Genomic DNA, 15,625 nt, shown 5'->3' with positions numbered 1-15,625 from the left:
AGGAGGCAAACCCCAACTCCCAGAGCCCCAGGCCCTCACCCAGCCCACAGGAGGCTGCGAGGAGGACAAGGAGAGGGAGGAGGGGAGCCTTGCTTGGGGAAATCTTGTTTGTCAGTTTTGAAAGTGAGGAAGATGCAGAGCTCTCCCAAGAAGAAATGAACCCAAACCAGCAAGGGACTCCAGGGGAAGCCTGTGTGGAGCCAGAGCTGTGCCCAGAGGATGCCAGCACCTCCCAGGAGGCATTCTCAAGGGAGCCATACAGTAAGCCAGAGCTGTGCCCAGAAGAAGCCAGCAACTATAAGGGAATGTCCCTAGGGAATGTCCTCACCGAGCCAGAGCTGTCCCCAGGAGATCCTGGCACTTCCCACACCAAAGAAACCCCAAAAGCACCCCCAAAAATACAAAAAGATCAAGAATAAGAATAGGAATAAAAGGAAGAACTGTTAGAAATTGAAGCAGATGTAGGAGAAGTAGTACTAAAGTAGTATGAAAATAAGAATAGGAAAATATCAAAATAAGAATTAAAATAGGGAAATGAATAAGAAAAAGCTGACAAAAAAGAGTAAGAAAAAGTATAAGTCAAAAAGCATAAGAAAGAAAAAGCAGAGAAGTAAGCACAAGAAAAAGAAAAGGAAAAAGAAAAAGCATAAACATAAGAATAAAGAAAAACGAACAAGAACAAGAACAAGAATAAGAATAAGAATAAGAAAAGAATAAGAATAAGAATAAGAATAAGAATAAGAATAAGAATAAGAATAAGAATAAGAATAAGAAAGAATAAGAATAAGAATAAGAATAAGAATAAGAATAAGAATAAGAATAAGAATAAGAATAAGAATAAATATAAGAGCAAATTGGAAGAAAATAGAATAAGAATAGAAAGAAATGAAGGGATAAGGAAAAGCTTAAGAAAAATGTAAGAAAACGCATAAGGCAAAAAGCATAAGAGAAGGAGGAAGAAGAAGAAGAAGAAGAAGAAGAAGAAGAAGAAGAAGAAGAAGAAGAAGAAGAAGAAGAAGAAGAAGAAGAAGGAGAACGAGAAAAAGGAGACCAAGAAGAACAAGAAGAACAAGGAGAAGAAGAAGAGCAGTAAGAACAAGAAAACAAGGACAAGAACAAGGAGAACAAGAAGCAGGGGCAGTGAGGACGAGTCCCCATCCCTCTGAGCCCCAAACGCTCCCCAGGCTCGTTGCTGAGCCTTGCAGCAGAGCACTGCACGGGATGCAGAGTGATGCCACAGGTGCAGAGTTGCTGCAAGAGACTGAGCCCAACTTCCCCAGCCAGGGCAGGGACCTGGGTGTTCCCCTGGCCCCAGGGTCTGTCACTGTGCTGAGCTCCCCGTTCTGGGGGACCCTCGGCACCAAGAGCCCTGATGGAGAGCAGCAAAGGGACGACATTGGGAGGCATGGAGGGGTGAAGTTTTCCTCCTAACCTGTCTCTGTCTCTCTCTACCCATATTTGTTACCTGTTTCTCCTCTCCTCTCCTCTCCTCTCCTCTCCTCTCCTCTCCTCTCCTCTCCTCTCCTCTCCTCTCCTCTCCTCTCCTCTCCTCTCCTCTCCTCTCCTCTCCTCTCCTCTCCTCTCCTCTCCTCTCCTCTCCTCTCCTCTCCTCTCCTCTCCTCTCCTCTCCTCTCCTCTCCTCTCCTCTCCTCTCCTCTCCTCTCCTCTCCTCTCCTCTCCTCTCCTCTCCTCTCCTCTCCTCTCCTCTCCTCTCCTCTCCTCTCCTCTCCTCTCCTCTCCTCTCCTCTCCTCTCCTCTCCTCTCCTCTCCTCTCCTCTCCTCTCCTCTCCTCTCCTCTCCTCTCCCTCTCCTTCCTTTTCCTTTCTTTTCTCCCTTTCTTTCTCTCTCTTTCAAGGCAAAAAAATTTTTTTGTTCATAACCAAAATCCTTTGAGGTCTGGGAACGAAAGTTGAGTGTTTTTTTACTTAATACTGATTTTCTTTATTTTATGACTAAGACCTATGTATAGGAGACAAGCTTTATGAGCAAAAGAAACATTTTGCAGCTTGTCACTGTCCTATTCTATTTGTCTGCACTCATAAAGGATAAAATGTTGATGCCCAGACTACAATGCAAATCACAGAGTTTTACTCACAGTCACAGGAACACTATGCTGAAAACAGAAGTTATGTCTTTTTGTCCACTTCTGTGTTTTCAAATCTTATGGAATTCTTCGGGATAATAGTGAGAGTTTGGACCAGGAGAATATCCAGCTGATCTAAATATATTTAGTGTTTTCAAAAGTTTCTTCAGTTATCATCTTTGTAAAAGCATCTTGAAAAAGATGACCCACCATTGGATAGAATCAGAATTACAGGATCACAGAAGGTGTTATTCTCACATGGGTAAACAATTACTTCCTTAAGTAAAAAGTAAATAGATTTGAATTTCAAAGTAGATAAGTCAATTCAAGAGATTCATATTAGTACAAAATAGCATTTATGATGTATTACCCAGTCATGTGGAGACTCATGTCTTTTATGAATAAATACAATATTTTGTTTAGTAAAAAGAAAGAGATATTTTCAAAGAGTTCCAGCAGGTCTTTGGTTTTGAATATCCAATAACTAAGATGCAGATGAAATAAAATGCGTATGAATGTAAAATGATAGACTGCAAAAACCTCAGGTCAGTAGAGCCAAATCAGTGAAAAAGCTAAAAATTATAGGTGGTGTGAAAAAAATAGCAAAGAAAAAGCCAGAACATTCTATTGTATAAAGCATCTTGAAAGTTAACTGAAACCCTCAAAAAACACCTAGGTGGTTTACAAGGTGTTAGAGATTACAGACACACCACTCAAAAGGGGCAAACTGCTTTATGGAAGGAAGGAACAGGAGAGCTTGTTGAGGAGGAGCATCCTGGGAGCAGTTTTGAAGGCTCCTTTCCAAATCTTGGACTATTTATACATTTGTATTCATGGCTGCCCATCTAAATCTGATGAGGAACATGAGGTTTGTAGTTGGACTCAAACATCTTTAAGTTTTTTCCAACTCAGTCATTCCATGACTTGGTGATTTTTTTGATTTCACAACCTCTCCTGCTAAGCTCTCCTATTAGTGCACTTCCTTAATTCCTGAAGGTTTTTATGTGTACTCTGAACCTCCTAAGCTACAACATGTTGTTACCACCACTATTTTTATCATGTGGCACTACCCAGAAAAGTGTATCTTCATCATCTTTCCTATATTTAGTTATAGGTTTTTTGCCAGATGATTTTACTGCTAGTGTGCTCTGTCTCAGAATATACAAGATATTTAACAGCTCTTTCAACTTATTCTCATATTGCAGATAATTTTCCCTAACCACTTTGTTGACCCACTGCTGAACAAATCTGTCACTGCTCTCAAAATGTCTCAAAAACTGAATAGAGTGTTTCAGATTTTCAGTTATGGTCCCATTACTGCAGTCCAGAGGCAGAGAAAGCCTTCCCCTGATCTGGTGGCTATGAATTTTTCCTTATTCTATATGAAAACCTGTTTTTCATTAATTTTTAACCCAGTGACCCCTTAGCCTCCTAGTCCTCTTCATCAGACCATCCACCCACTTAGACTGCCTGTGCTGGTAGAGAGTTTTCTCCAATTTAACAAGAAAATTCCAATCCCTGCTGAATGATTAAAAGCCTTAAAGAAAAATCTGTTGTAATGTTGCTGTTTCCAGGCCAGGAGAGCACTTCACAACTGTAGCAGAGACTGTTAAGCTTTCAGAGCTTTTATTCAATTAATAGAATCCAAAAGTTTAGAGTGAAGGAAATACTGAGCAGGCAACCCTCTTTCATTGTGTAACTGCTTGGCACACTGAAGAAAAGCCCAATTTAACCATGAATTTTAGACATGCACATGGAAAAGAAAGTGTATTGCTTCTCTCAAAATAGAAATTCTGGTCCCAGAAGCCACACCTGCATTACCTGAAGTTAGTGTGAAATTGCAAAATCTATTACAGTTTGCATGAACGGCCACTCACAAATGTCACAAGAAGACTGCACAAGAAATTCTGTCATTTTCTTAATGTATTTGGATAATAGAAAGATGTGAAGGCTGTGCCTGGCTAAACCAAGTAACTCCATGCCACCTTTTTTTGCGTGATATTTGGGAGATTATTTCTGAGGGGAGAGGCAGTGAGGCAGCACATATCTGACACCACAGGAGATGTCTCTGATAAGATACAGGCATTATGAAAAGTGTTTCAAGAGAGCAATAAACCTGACATTCTTCAGTTTAGGGAAAACTATTTCTTTGTAATGTAAGTCTCAGAAATCAGCCTGTGGGGTGTGGGGTGGGGGGAGTATTTTATGCTTCCTTTTCACCGTTTGGGTTTTTTTTGTTCTATTGGTATGCCATTTTCAGAAAATCAGAATGTGTTCTATAGAAAAAAAATCTGTGCATTCCAAAGATACAAACCTAAATACTAAAATTGTTTCAATTTTTTTTTTAATCTTAATTCTGTTACAGAAGTCAAGTTTCCTTGCTGAAGGACAAAAGATTTCTTCATTTGTCACTTTCTTTGGATGTCTTCTCCTCACCCAATCAAGTTTTCTCCACTCACCAGAAAAGCCTCTTTTCTCTGTACATTAGAGGAAAAGAAAAATGTCAAAAAAATATTTATTGATGTGTGGAATTTGGCTGGTGCCACAGAGCCCAGAAAGACTGGTCTGTGCTCTGAACCAGAGGCTGATGTCCATCATATTTATATGATCCCTTCTTGTGTTTATACTTGAGAGAAGATTTCAAGGGCCCATCTCTACAGGACCTTCTCACATCTGAGGTTTTCGGGGTGGCTCAGTGCTGCATTCCTGCACATCCCTTTTGCACTTCCATTTAAATTCATGGCTTAAACTCCCATGGAAGTTAAATGACATCTTTCATTAGCCCTTTATTTTCGCCTCATCCCTCACTCGGCAATAAACGCCGTAAATGTCAGCGCCACGCTAAAGTGCAGAAATGTGATGTCAGCACATCTTTCTTTGTGAGCCTGAGAATCCTGGTCACAATTTATGTCACTGCGGGCATCAGTCTTTCATGTGAAGCCCTGCAAATGGCAGCCCTGTGTTATGGATGATCTTCAGCAGAAAGCTGATTATCGGGGTGATGAAGGACGTGAAGCTTGGTTGACAGCAACACTTGAGTAACTTTGCAGGGACACAATTTATTAAGGATGAACTTCAGCATCTCCCTGATTCTTCTGCAGTGCCAGGATGATGTTTGATGGAATACTTACAGGGCCATGATGAAGATTGTTAGGGGCAGTTAATTGACTGGGATGGTGCAGAACTAGTCCAGAGACTCGAAAAAAATAAAGCAATTATTCTTCCCACCATGAATGAGAGCAATTGTTCATTTTTCTGTGCATGCAATGAAGGCAAACCCTCAGATGGAACCATGTATCATAAGGCTTTGAGTAGAAAGCAAAAAAAAGCCTTCCTCTGTTTCAGCATTTCCTCAACCTTTAGATTTTTATGGGCAGTTTTAATGTTAAAATTTTGAATTTTTTAAAAAAATAGTTTTAAATATTCAGGGAATTTTAATGATCATGGAATGCCATCGGTTCTAGGGGGAGGAATGTTAGATATACTAGGTCATCTAGATGTCCATTGGGGAAAAAGCATTTGCCTTTTATTTTTTTTTTAACCTCTAGGCACCAGCCTCTTGTCTGAATATTTGTCTTAGCAACAACCAAAACACTGTCTTTTACCTTTTCTACTACTACTGTGAAAATAAAATTAAGAGGCAATTTTATTACCTGCAGCTCTACAATATTTAATGACCTTAAAAGTGGAGTGTATTTGTTTAACTTCCCACACTTCTCTGAGTCAAACAATGAAATTTGCTCTCACTAAGCTCAAAGCAGTAACCAAAACCCTCACTCACTTCATGATTATTCCACATTTCAGTTCCCCATGATTTGAAAATCATTCTCTTGTGAATTGCAGGAAAATTGCTGCCCCTGTCCTTTTGCTCTTTCAATACCTGGCAAATACACATTTGCTGACAGCATTTTCTTGACACCAAAGCTATCAGAGTTGGAATGATGAGCTGATGAACAGAATACAGCCTTTTTATAGTCTTTTTATAACACTTTTGGTTTGGTTTGCTTTGTTTTTGTTTTTTTTTTTTTGTTTCTTTTTTTGTTTTGTTTTGGTTTTTTTGTTTTGTTTTGTTTTGTTTTGTTTTGTTTTGTTTTCTGGGGGGGGTTTTTGTTGGGTTTTTTTTTGTTTGTTTGTTTGTTTTTTGTGGTTTTTTTTGTTTTTTTTTTGTTGCACTGGATGTGATGAATGCAGCCTTTTGCTTTCTTTATTCTGCTGGTAACAGCTAATATGTTGTAATTTCATGCTTTTGGTATTTTTGTAGTGTATACCACAAATAGAAAGACTTCAAGAAAATGAGGTGATTTTCCTCTTTTTCCTTTAAGAAGGAAAGATGTTCTGTTAGAGCTGAGAGCCCCAAAACTCTAATTGAAGAAACCAGACCTCCTGATCCATTTCACTAAACATATTAAGACACAGATGTCCATAATTTCATGCAACAGGTAAATTTGAAAGGGCTGTGGATAGACAACTGAAGCCTCTGTTCTGCACTGCTCAGCTCACTTTGACTGAAGGCACAGATTTTTATCTTAGCTACTCCTAGCCCATTGTGAAAAAAATGAGAAAAACTATTTGAAATATAATTTCTCCTTCCTGATCATTCCTGAAGATATTTATAGCTATATTAAAGTATAGTATTAATATACTATATTAAGGGCTTGGAGATAAGCTGATTATAATTTCTTAGTGTCTTGATGAGGGAATTATTAAAAAAAAAAAAAAGCAATTATTTTTGCTAACACATTCCTCAGCTCTTGGGGAGTTCCTTTCATATCTTTCTTTCCACACCACCTCCTCCTGCAAGACAGGCTGTGAGCAGACTTGGTGTCACCACATGGTGCTTGCTAGGGGAAGGTGTGAGAAGGTTTTGGAGCTGTCCTGCTTTAAGTATCACTTTAAAAGGGAAAGTGCAATTAGTGCAAGGCATCAGATGAAGAATATTCCTGTTCTGCCATGCGCCTCTCACACTTTGTAAAACCATAGCTTGGACTCCAAGGTTTTCCTTGATTTCCTGGATGCTCCAATCTTCTCTCAGCAGGGATGAGTGTGTGGTGAAAGCTGTGGTGTTAACACACTGTGACCCTGATTTTACTGCTTGGGGGTGGAAATATACTGAGGAACTGATTGCTTCAACAGCTTTTAAAAACTCCTAAACTCATTTTCTACAGCTCACACCATTTTCATCACACCCATACTTTTACCAGCTTTGGGTTGCCATTTTACAGTGTCATTAATTTTCAATGTGTATAAGCATGCAAGTTATTTTATTTTCTTCCAAAGAGTAAATATTTGTATCGCAGCTGGGGGAAAAAAAAACCCACAAACTAAGAAAAGAAAGCATATAACATTAAAGTGCAATCTTTCTCTCTCAAATAAAAAATTGGAAGGTATACTTTTTAAGTGAGCTTGGACTGACCATATGTAGCCCAGAAGCACAGGCAGAAAATCATGCCAGGCTGGCAGAAGAAAAACTAATATTGTTAATGCTGAATGTTATAAGAATTACCTGCCCTGGAATGACAGATTTTCCAGTTCAACCAAAATAAAAAATAATATTTGTTGAGAGCATATTTCTTTCAGCAGAGATTTTGTCCTTCAAAATTCCTGATACAGAACTTTCAAAAATCTTTTTTCTGCACCAAGTTGATAGTCAAAGGTACAAAACTAAGTTTTTACTTTAAAACAATAGAGTAATTTCTATTAGAATAACGAAATATGTCTCTTTGCTGCTTCAAGTGATGCACTTGGGTGCATGATGATATGCAGTGGAAGAATTATTATTATTCAACGTATTTTTCATTACTTCTGCGAAAAGTTATTTACATAAAGAATTTAAAAATACCATTTTCACCACTGCTTAGTCTGTTTGATATTTTTCACTGAGGAAATGCACCAGTCCATTTTAAATTCTTCCATCTTACCACTGATTTTGGTGTTTCTTTTTCTCCACAAAACAACACATCCATTGCACTTGGGTTTAATAGAGCAATCTATAAATATTACAGCAGCTGAAAAAAAAATATAAAAGGAATATTCAAGACTACTATTGTGAAAAAAAAACCCCAAAATTATTATCAAGACCAATGTATACATTTTAAATACTTGTGTACTATGTGAACTAAGCAGAAGTTTGTTCTGGTTTTGCTTTTTTTGAATGTGTACTGCTGGCACTTGAAAAGAAGAGGTGAAAATAAATGAATTTTGTCAACAGCAGCAGAGCTGGCAGTGGAGGAGGGGAGCAGAGAATCCTTTATGTACAGACATATTTCTGTGGCAGGCTCACTGAAGTGTGCTTGGGTTTGTTGGGTTTTTTTCTTTTTTTTTAAATTTTTCCTATGGTTTTTAAAATTGCCTTTATTCCTTGTTTCAATTTAAATTCAGGTTATTGCAGTGTCAGTGTCTGGGTCTTTCTGTAGGTTTACATTCATGTAAAACTAATCTTTACAGAATCATACACAGGATATCAATATTACACCATAGGTATGAGTGGCACCTATGATATTAAAAGAAATGCATATTTGAGACCCTCTTGCCTTGTCAATATTTTAACTCTGCATAACTTTTTCTCAGGGACAAGTAAGATAAGATAAAAGGAATTTCTGAGCACTCTAGTGAATCCTGAAATAGCTTTATTCCAGAGGGTACTTTTAATTTTTAGGGCAATATTAGTAGGACTAGATAAATATTAATACTCCTATATTTAATCCTCTAGGGAACAGTGTAGGCCTATGTTTCACCTTACAACAAAAGCTTTACTTTTATAATTCAGACTAAAACAAGGTCCCCAGCTGTGTATATTGCAAACAGCCCAATTCTCACAGTAAATATTATTCCAGCCCCAAAACAGTTTTATTGACCCAAGATGACCAAGGACTGATGCATTATTCAGCATGTTTGTGTGGTGTAGGACTCAGCCCTCAGCTGCAGAGGAATATGAAGACATTTCCTGGTCTAATAAGTTTAAGCAGTCAAGAAACATAAAGCTGAGAAGAGAAATTTTACTTGCTAATTGTTCATTGTTATTTTAGTAAATAGCTCATTCCTCATTTACCTTTCAGTAAGGTTAATAATTCCTACTAATTTCAGTAGGGTCAACAAGCCCTACTCATACTATCCTAAAAATTAACCTCATTTATATTTCAATTTACTCAATTATTAGGTAAGTTAAATTATTTTGTTATTCTGCTCTGCAAAATACAGTGTGTGCTATCCTTTCTAAAGGCTTTGGTACCTTAATTTCTGTTTGTTTTCAAAACTGATCACCTGTAATCATAATTCTTGCCTTTGTCTACATGTCTTCTTTTTTATGTTTTCTCTGTTTTCCTTTTTTCTCCTAAGATGATTTGAGAATTCCTTTTTGAAGTGCCATGAATTTGATGAAATTGATTTGTGTTTGAGATTGGTCTCGTGCATGTGTGTGCTTGATTTCTTGGACTTTTTTATATGCTCAAAACTGTCCATGTAAAATTTATTCTGGGATTTTACGATTCAGAGTTTTACTTAATTTAACTTTTTAAATAATCCATTGTTTTGTCTATCTTGTCTAAATTACCCTGAGTCAATTAAAAAAATCACCTTTGTATTCATCCTGTAACTTTTTTTATAAGCATCAGCTTTCTTGGAAATATGATAAATGCAACAGTATTATTAATTACTAGATTGCCAGTTGGTAGGATGAATTGCATGATGTATTTTTGTTTGTTTTTTATCTTGGGTCCTGAAAAGTGATAGTTTCTTTATAGTAGGTAAGGTGAATTTTTATGTTGAACAGACAAGAAAATATTAGTGAAATAAGATGAGTATAAAAACTATGAAGTGCATATATGGAAAGATGTAGTGTGAGAATGATATTGTATTTTTGAAACTTGAGAGATTGGTAGAAAACAAAAAAGTTGACAAAAAAAGAGGATTAAAGAGGGTTTAGAAACTATCTGCAGGAGCCACTGAAGATTTTAGCTGTGATTGTACAAAATTTGCATTCTGAGATGTCAGAAGAAGAGGAAATAAAAAGAACAGGAAACTCATCTTGTTATAGTCAGTTTGGGTGTGAAAAAGCAAAAGAATTGGAGATACCAACTATTTAAATAGTCTCATTTTCTCATGAGATTAGGTAAACACTAATCTAGGCTCTGAACAAGTAAAACTGTCTTTGTTTCACATCATATTTTCATGAGCTAATCAATTTTTGCCCCAAATATCTGTGTGGCTTCTGATACTATTCATATAAAAATGCTTCTCATGACCCTGTAAAGTTCTAAACAACTTGAGGCAAAATGTCCAGTAATTTCCACCTGCATGTTTATCTCTAGAAAAAGCAATTTTAGCACAACTATTCCAGATGCAGAGAAATGTCAGCTTCAAATAGTGACCAAAGACAGAGCCACTTTAATAGTAGAGCTTTGGAAATCATCAGTCTAAGATTTTTCTAGAGTGGACAATCTAACACATTTTACAAAAAACAATGGAAACCCAGTACCTAACAGCTCTTTTTTTTTTTTTTTTTTTCTTTTTTTTTTTTTTTTTTTTTTTTTTGACGTGTATAATTTTAGACTGAAAAACCCATTCTACTACAATCCTTAGACACCTTCCTAGCAAAATCCAAATAAATATATATTCTCTCTGGAAACAGCTACTTTTTGCAGCAGCTCTATATAGAACAAGTAGTAGGCAGTTGATTGCACTCAACTGCTTTTCATGTTAAATTCAAATTAGGCCTTTGGATATATGGAGTTTACTGATGACTTCACTAGAAGCTGAAAATATTTTCAAAGCCAAACACAAAAGCAGCAAGTTTGTACAAATGTTTATGCAAGTTTATGCACGTACACATGCTTAGATATATTTCAGTTTCATTCCCAAGCAAACTTTTTCTAATCTGCTCAGGAAAAGCTTATATTAGCAGAGAGTAAAAGAGTTATTATAAAAAAAATAAAAAGGCCCAACAAAGTAAATCAAAGCCATGTTTGAACTAATAGAATTCATTGTGATAGATATATACCAAGAGGCATGAAAAATCAAACCAAAAGAAAAAAATAAAGTCAAAAAAGATCCCTGAATAAGGAAGTAAAAAATAAAAGAGAAATACAAAAAGCCAGGCAATCAGTTGCACCTGGAATTTCTTCAATCTTATTTTATTTCCTGTTCTTTGGAAGGTCAGTAGAAAACACTTTGAGGAGCCAAGGCATGGTACAACTGTGTCAATTAAACGACTGCAATTTGTGGTTTGTTGTAGATCAACACATGCAGGTTATGAGAGATGAAGCCCTGGTGAACATGACACAGCTACACCACACTGATAATATCTGGCTGTAGAGCTCTGCTAAATTGTTGTCCTTAGGACCATCATTTCAGTTAATTTACAGGCATGCAAGAGAACTGGAATCAGTTTTAACATGACAAAGGCAACAGATGTGCTTGGAAAACCAGAGGGCTCATTTGCAGTCTGTCAGGCTCTGGGATTGCTGGCAAGGAGCAAGGATTTTAGTTGTAATTTTTTTAAATGATGGGACATGGCAGTTCAGATGACAGAGCTAATAGCGAGCTTCCTGTTACCAAGCAGATTTGCAGCACAGAAAAAAAAAAAAAAAAACAACTGAAAATTGATACACACACATCAGTGCAATCTGAAAATATTTTCCACAGTGAGGAGTGTTGAGGTCATTTGCTGAGAACAATTAAACCCTCTCCTTAGGGACCTTACAGACGTCATAAACCACCCATGGAAATCGTCGTGTGAAAACCTTCAGTGATTTTTGACAGAAGTGTGTGGAGGGCAGATGAGGAAAGGAGCAGGGGCCCTTTTAAGTGCTCTGTCACTCTGGTGGGCTCTGCACAGAGCTGCAAAAGCATGACTTGGCCACTGCTTTCAGGGAGAACTGCTTTGCTGTTTCTCCCAGAATTTCCTTTTGCTCTTTACTGATTTATATTTTTTTTTAAATTCATTTTTTTACTTGACCTTTTCTACTAAGAGAATGATAATTTCTCATTCTCATTTTTTTTCCATTATTTTTTTTCTTCTCTCCATCTTTGACAGTCGTTATTCTGGTGTCAAGAAGCCAAGAACATCTTTCTGTTTTATCATAATTTTAACACATCTCTAGAAAAAATCCCTGTAAAACCCTTTTTACCCTCTCTGTATTAACTCACCAATATGTGTCTTATGACACCCATGAGACACCCCAAAAATCTGTGGAATACTTAAGACCAAAGTTTCTCATGAGTTGCACTACTATTAAGAAGCATTCATAGTTATTATTTGATTTGATATAATCAAATATTTCTCTGAAGGATTTTTTTAGGAAAAACATTTCTGGATTAGCTTGAGACAGTCAGCCACAGAAAGAGATTATCATGTAGGCAGAAATATTTCTTCCAAATCATCTTATTTTTACATGTGTAAGTGGCTACGTGTTTTCATATATAGCAAATTAATTCAATATTATCTGGTCCCATTAAGTGATGACAATAACAGGTTTGTGGGGGGAAAGGGTGGGGGTTTTTGTACAAATGGCCACAAATTTGGAACAATTGACTCAATTCTCTCCTTGGACAAAGGTTCTTCTTTTGTCTGTAGTCAAGTCACCCATAACAAAATTTCATAAGAACCTGGGCAACCTGGGGCTAGTAAATCCACTTTTAGAAATCATGGAAACAACCAAAAATGGGCTTTCAGAGGGAAATAAGGAATGTTTTCAGCATGGACCTCTGTGTGCTGTGGAGTAACTCCACCCAAAATTCACATCACAAGCTGGCTGACCAGAAAATCTCACTGCTCAACCACCCCCTTGCAGTACTGCTCTCTGTGCATGAAGGTGCTAACAGAAATGTGATTTTTTGAAAAGAAGCTGATCAGAATGGCAAACCATTCTTGCCCCAGCTTCATAACAGTATTGCTATTTAAGTAATCCAAGCAGAGTGTTCAACTGGTCACTATTCTCAGTAAAATTAATGACTTTTTGATAAGAACTGTGCTTTAGCTTTATTTTATTCTTTTCACCTGGGACAAAAGCTTTTCTCCTTGAGCATGACTTATCCACAGTGTATTTATGTTCTTATGTTTGAGGTTTTTTGGTTTTGTCTTTTTTTCTATGTTTAAGTCTCAGGTTTTAGTCTTGAGATTATTTATTTTAAATGCAGTGCCAGTGCTTGGTAAGAAGACACTACAGAGCTGAGCTTTTATTTCCATCAATAGGTATTGTGAAGGATTTTTAGCAAAAGGTGGGCAGCCCATCTTTGTCTATTAGATCTGATTTTTTTAAATAGTTTTTAACATTTGGACATACAGAATAAAGAAGAATGGCAAAGGGTGGAACAAGATGAGCTTTAAGGTCCCTTCCAACCCAAATCATTCTGGGATTCTGTGAAATTTGGATGGGACTCTATGTTTCTACATCTCAAAAGAAAAAAAGGAAAAAAAAAGATAAAATGGAAGAATTGCACTTATTTTATAACTGGCAATATAATGAAAATATTCTTTCATCTTCACATTAGACAAATGTAGATAATATCCTGCACTGAGTTTTTCTGGATTCATCCCACACTCACTGGGTGTGTCTGATATGATGAACATTATAAGAATTTTATCCCCAGCCCTGGCATTTGTCCATATTTATTTATTAATTAGGAGTCTATATATGCCTATAACAGCTTTATTTTCTTCCTCTTTTGACCACTAAGCAGTTCATTTCCTGGTTCTCAGGTTTTCCACACAGTTACAGTGACTGAGCTAATAAGAAACTTTATATAATTGTTATCAGGACTTGTCGTCTCTTAACTTTTAATTTTGCAGTTTCTCAGTTTTTGCCTTCCTATCATAATCTTTTTCTTGCTCTGGTCTGGCACTCCTAATGAAATTACATATTCTCTCATATTAATTACCAAGGTTCATGATTTCAGGTATTTCAAACAGGAGTTTGATGCTGTTTTTATCCCTCTGCCAAAAAAAAAAAAATTTAAATTTATCTTTCCCTAGAACATGCATAAAATAATCTATTAGCACACATTGTCCTGCCTAGCAGAGTTGGTGTCACAGCTTCCCTTTTTTTTGTCTATTCTGTATGCAGGTGATAGCTCTATTTGTTATTGGTGAGATATCAGAGTCAACAGAAATATTAATATTAATCAATAAATTAATATTTTTCTTTACTATTATTGCTATTTTTTTTCTTTAGTGTTCTATGTCTCACAACTATCCTTTTCCTTGTACTCTCTTACAAGGAAAGAAGAATACTTTTTCAGGCACAGAAGTGCTGAATTAATCTTAGAAAGAATTTGCTCTTGGCACTTAGGAATGCAGAATATACAGTCAAAATCACACAGATCTTTATAAGCAATTAGAGCAAGGACCATTTGTCCACATGTATTTTGTAGTCCTTGTTTGTTGAAAAAAAAGATTGCACTACTTGACTTTTTATTTAAAAAAGTTCCCCAAAGGAAGGCGATAATAAAATAATGTCTTTCAAACATATGGAAGAATAACACACAAAAATTGCTATAATTACACTGATTACAGTTAATTTTAACCTAAGAGTACTGAGAGTTTTAATTCCATCCTCACTCTGGCAAAAATCCAGCATGTTTGTGCAGTGCCAAGGTAGAGAGATGTATTGGTTATACAGAGATACACATTACTGCCAAGGAAACTCCAAAACCAGGGAATTATACAGGTGACCAGGAACATCAGCCAGATGAAGATGGTGACAGACACTAGGCAATTTTCCCAGGAAAAAAAAATCTGTAGCAAAACACAATAATCACATGCTACTGATACTGAGGCAAGAATATAAGATAATTTCAGTCATTAAGACAAAAAAGGAAAAAAAATAAGCCAACATGCATTTTTTTTCAGTCCCACTCTCAGTCACTTTGCTGACACATAGTTTAATTTTAGGCATTTTGTTTCAATCACTGGTCTCAGATGCCATTCTCCATCATCAGCCCACAGCATTCTATAAAGTTAAGATGATTCTTTGTAGACCCTGCTTCTTGTAAATTTTTTTACTATTTTTTCTTGTTTTTCTCCTACCTCCATTGATCTAAGCAATGGATCATAAACTTGGGCAGAGGGGAGAAAAGTTTTTTTTAGAGTAGGTTTACCTAAACCCTGCCTTCTTTCAATAGTGGTGATTTTTTTTCAGGTATTACTTAAGGACTGAAGCTCCCTGAGAGGCTGAAACTGTTTTATGTCATTTACATTGAAGTCACCATTTACCAAGAATTTAAATCTGTACTTATTTAACAACCAGCCTCACTCTGTAGAATCGAATTTATTTTGAATGCCTGAAAACAATTAGTTATTTAAACTTCTGCCTGATGAAGCAGCTTACATACTAATATGTTTGTTTATAAGTGGATAATCTATATTTCAAAATTTATCTGGCACACAGTTAAAGAGGCATTTATAATTCTATACCTTCATCGACATGTTAAAAATCAATTCTGACCTTGCTTTGACCTTAACATTTCACAACAGGGAAATGAATATTGAAGGGCAAAATTGGATTTGTGCACCTTTATTTTACAAGAGCCTATCTGGAGCACTCCTGC

This window comes from Oenanthe melanoleuca, chromosome Z (assembly GCF_029582105.1).
Source record: "Oenanthe melanoleuca isolate GR-GAL-2019-014 chromosome Z, OMel1.0, whole genome shotgun sequence".
NCBI lineage: Eukaryota > Metazoa > Chordata > Aves > Passeriformes > Muscicapidae > Oenanthe > Oenanthe melanoleuca.
Note: the sequence above shows the minus strand (reverse complement) of the source record.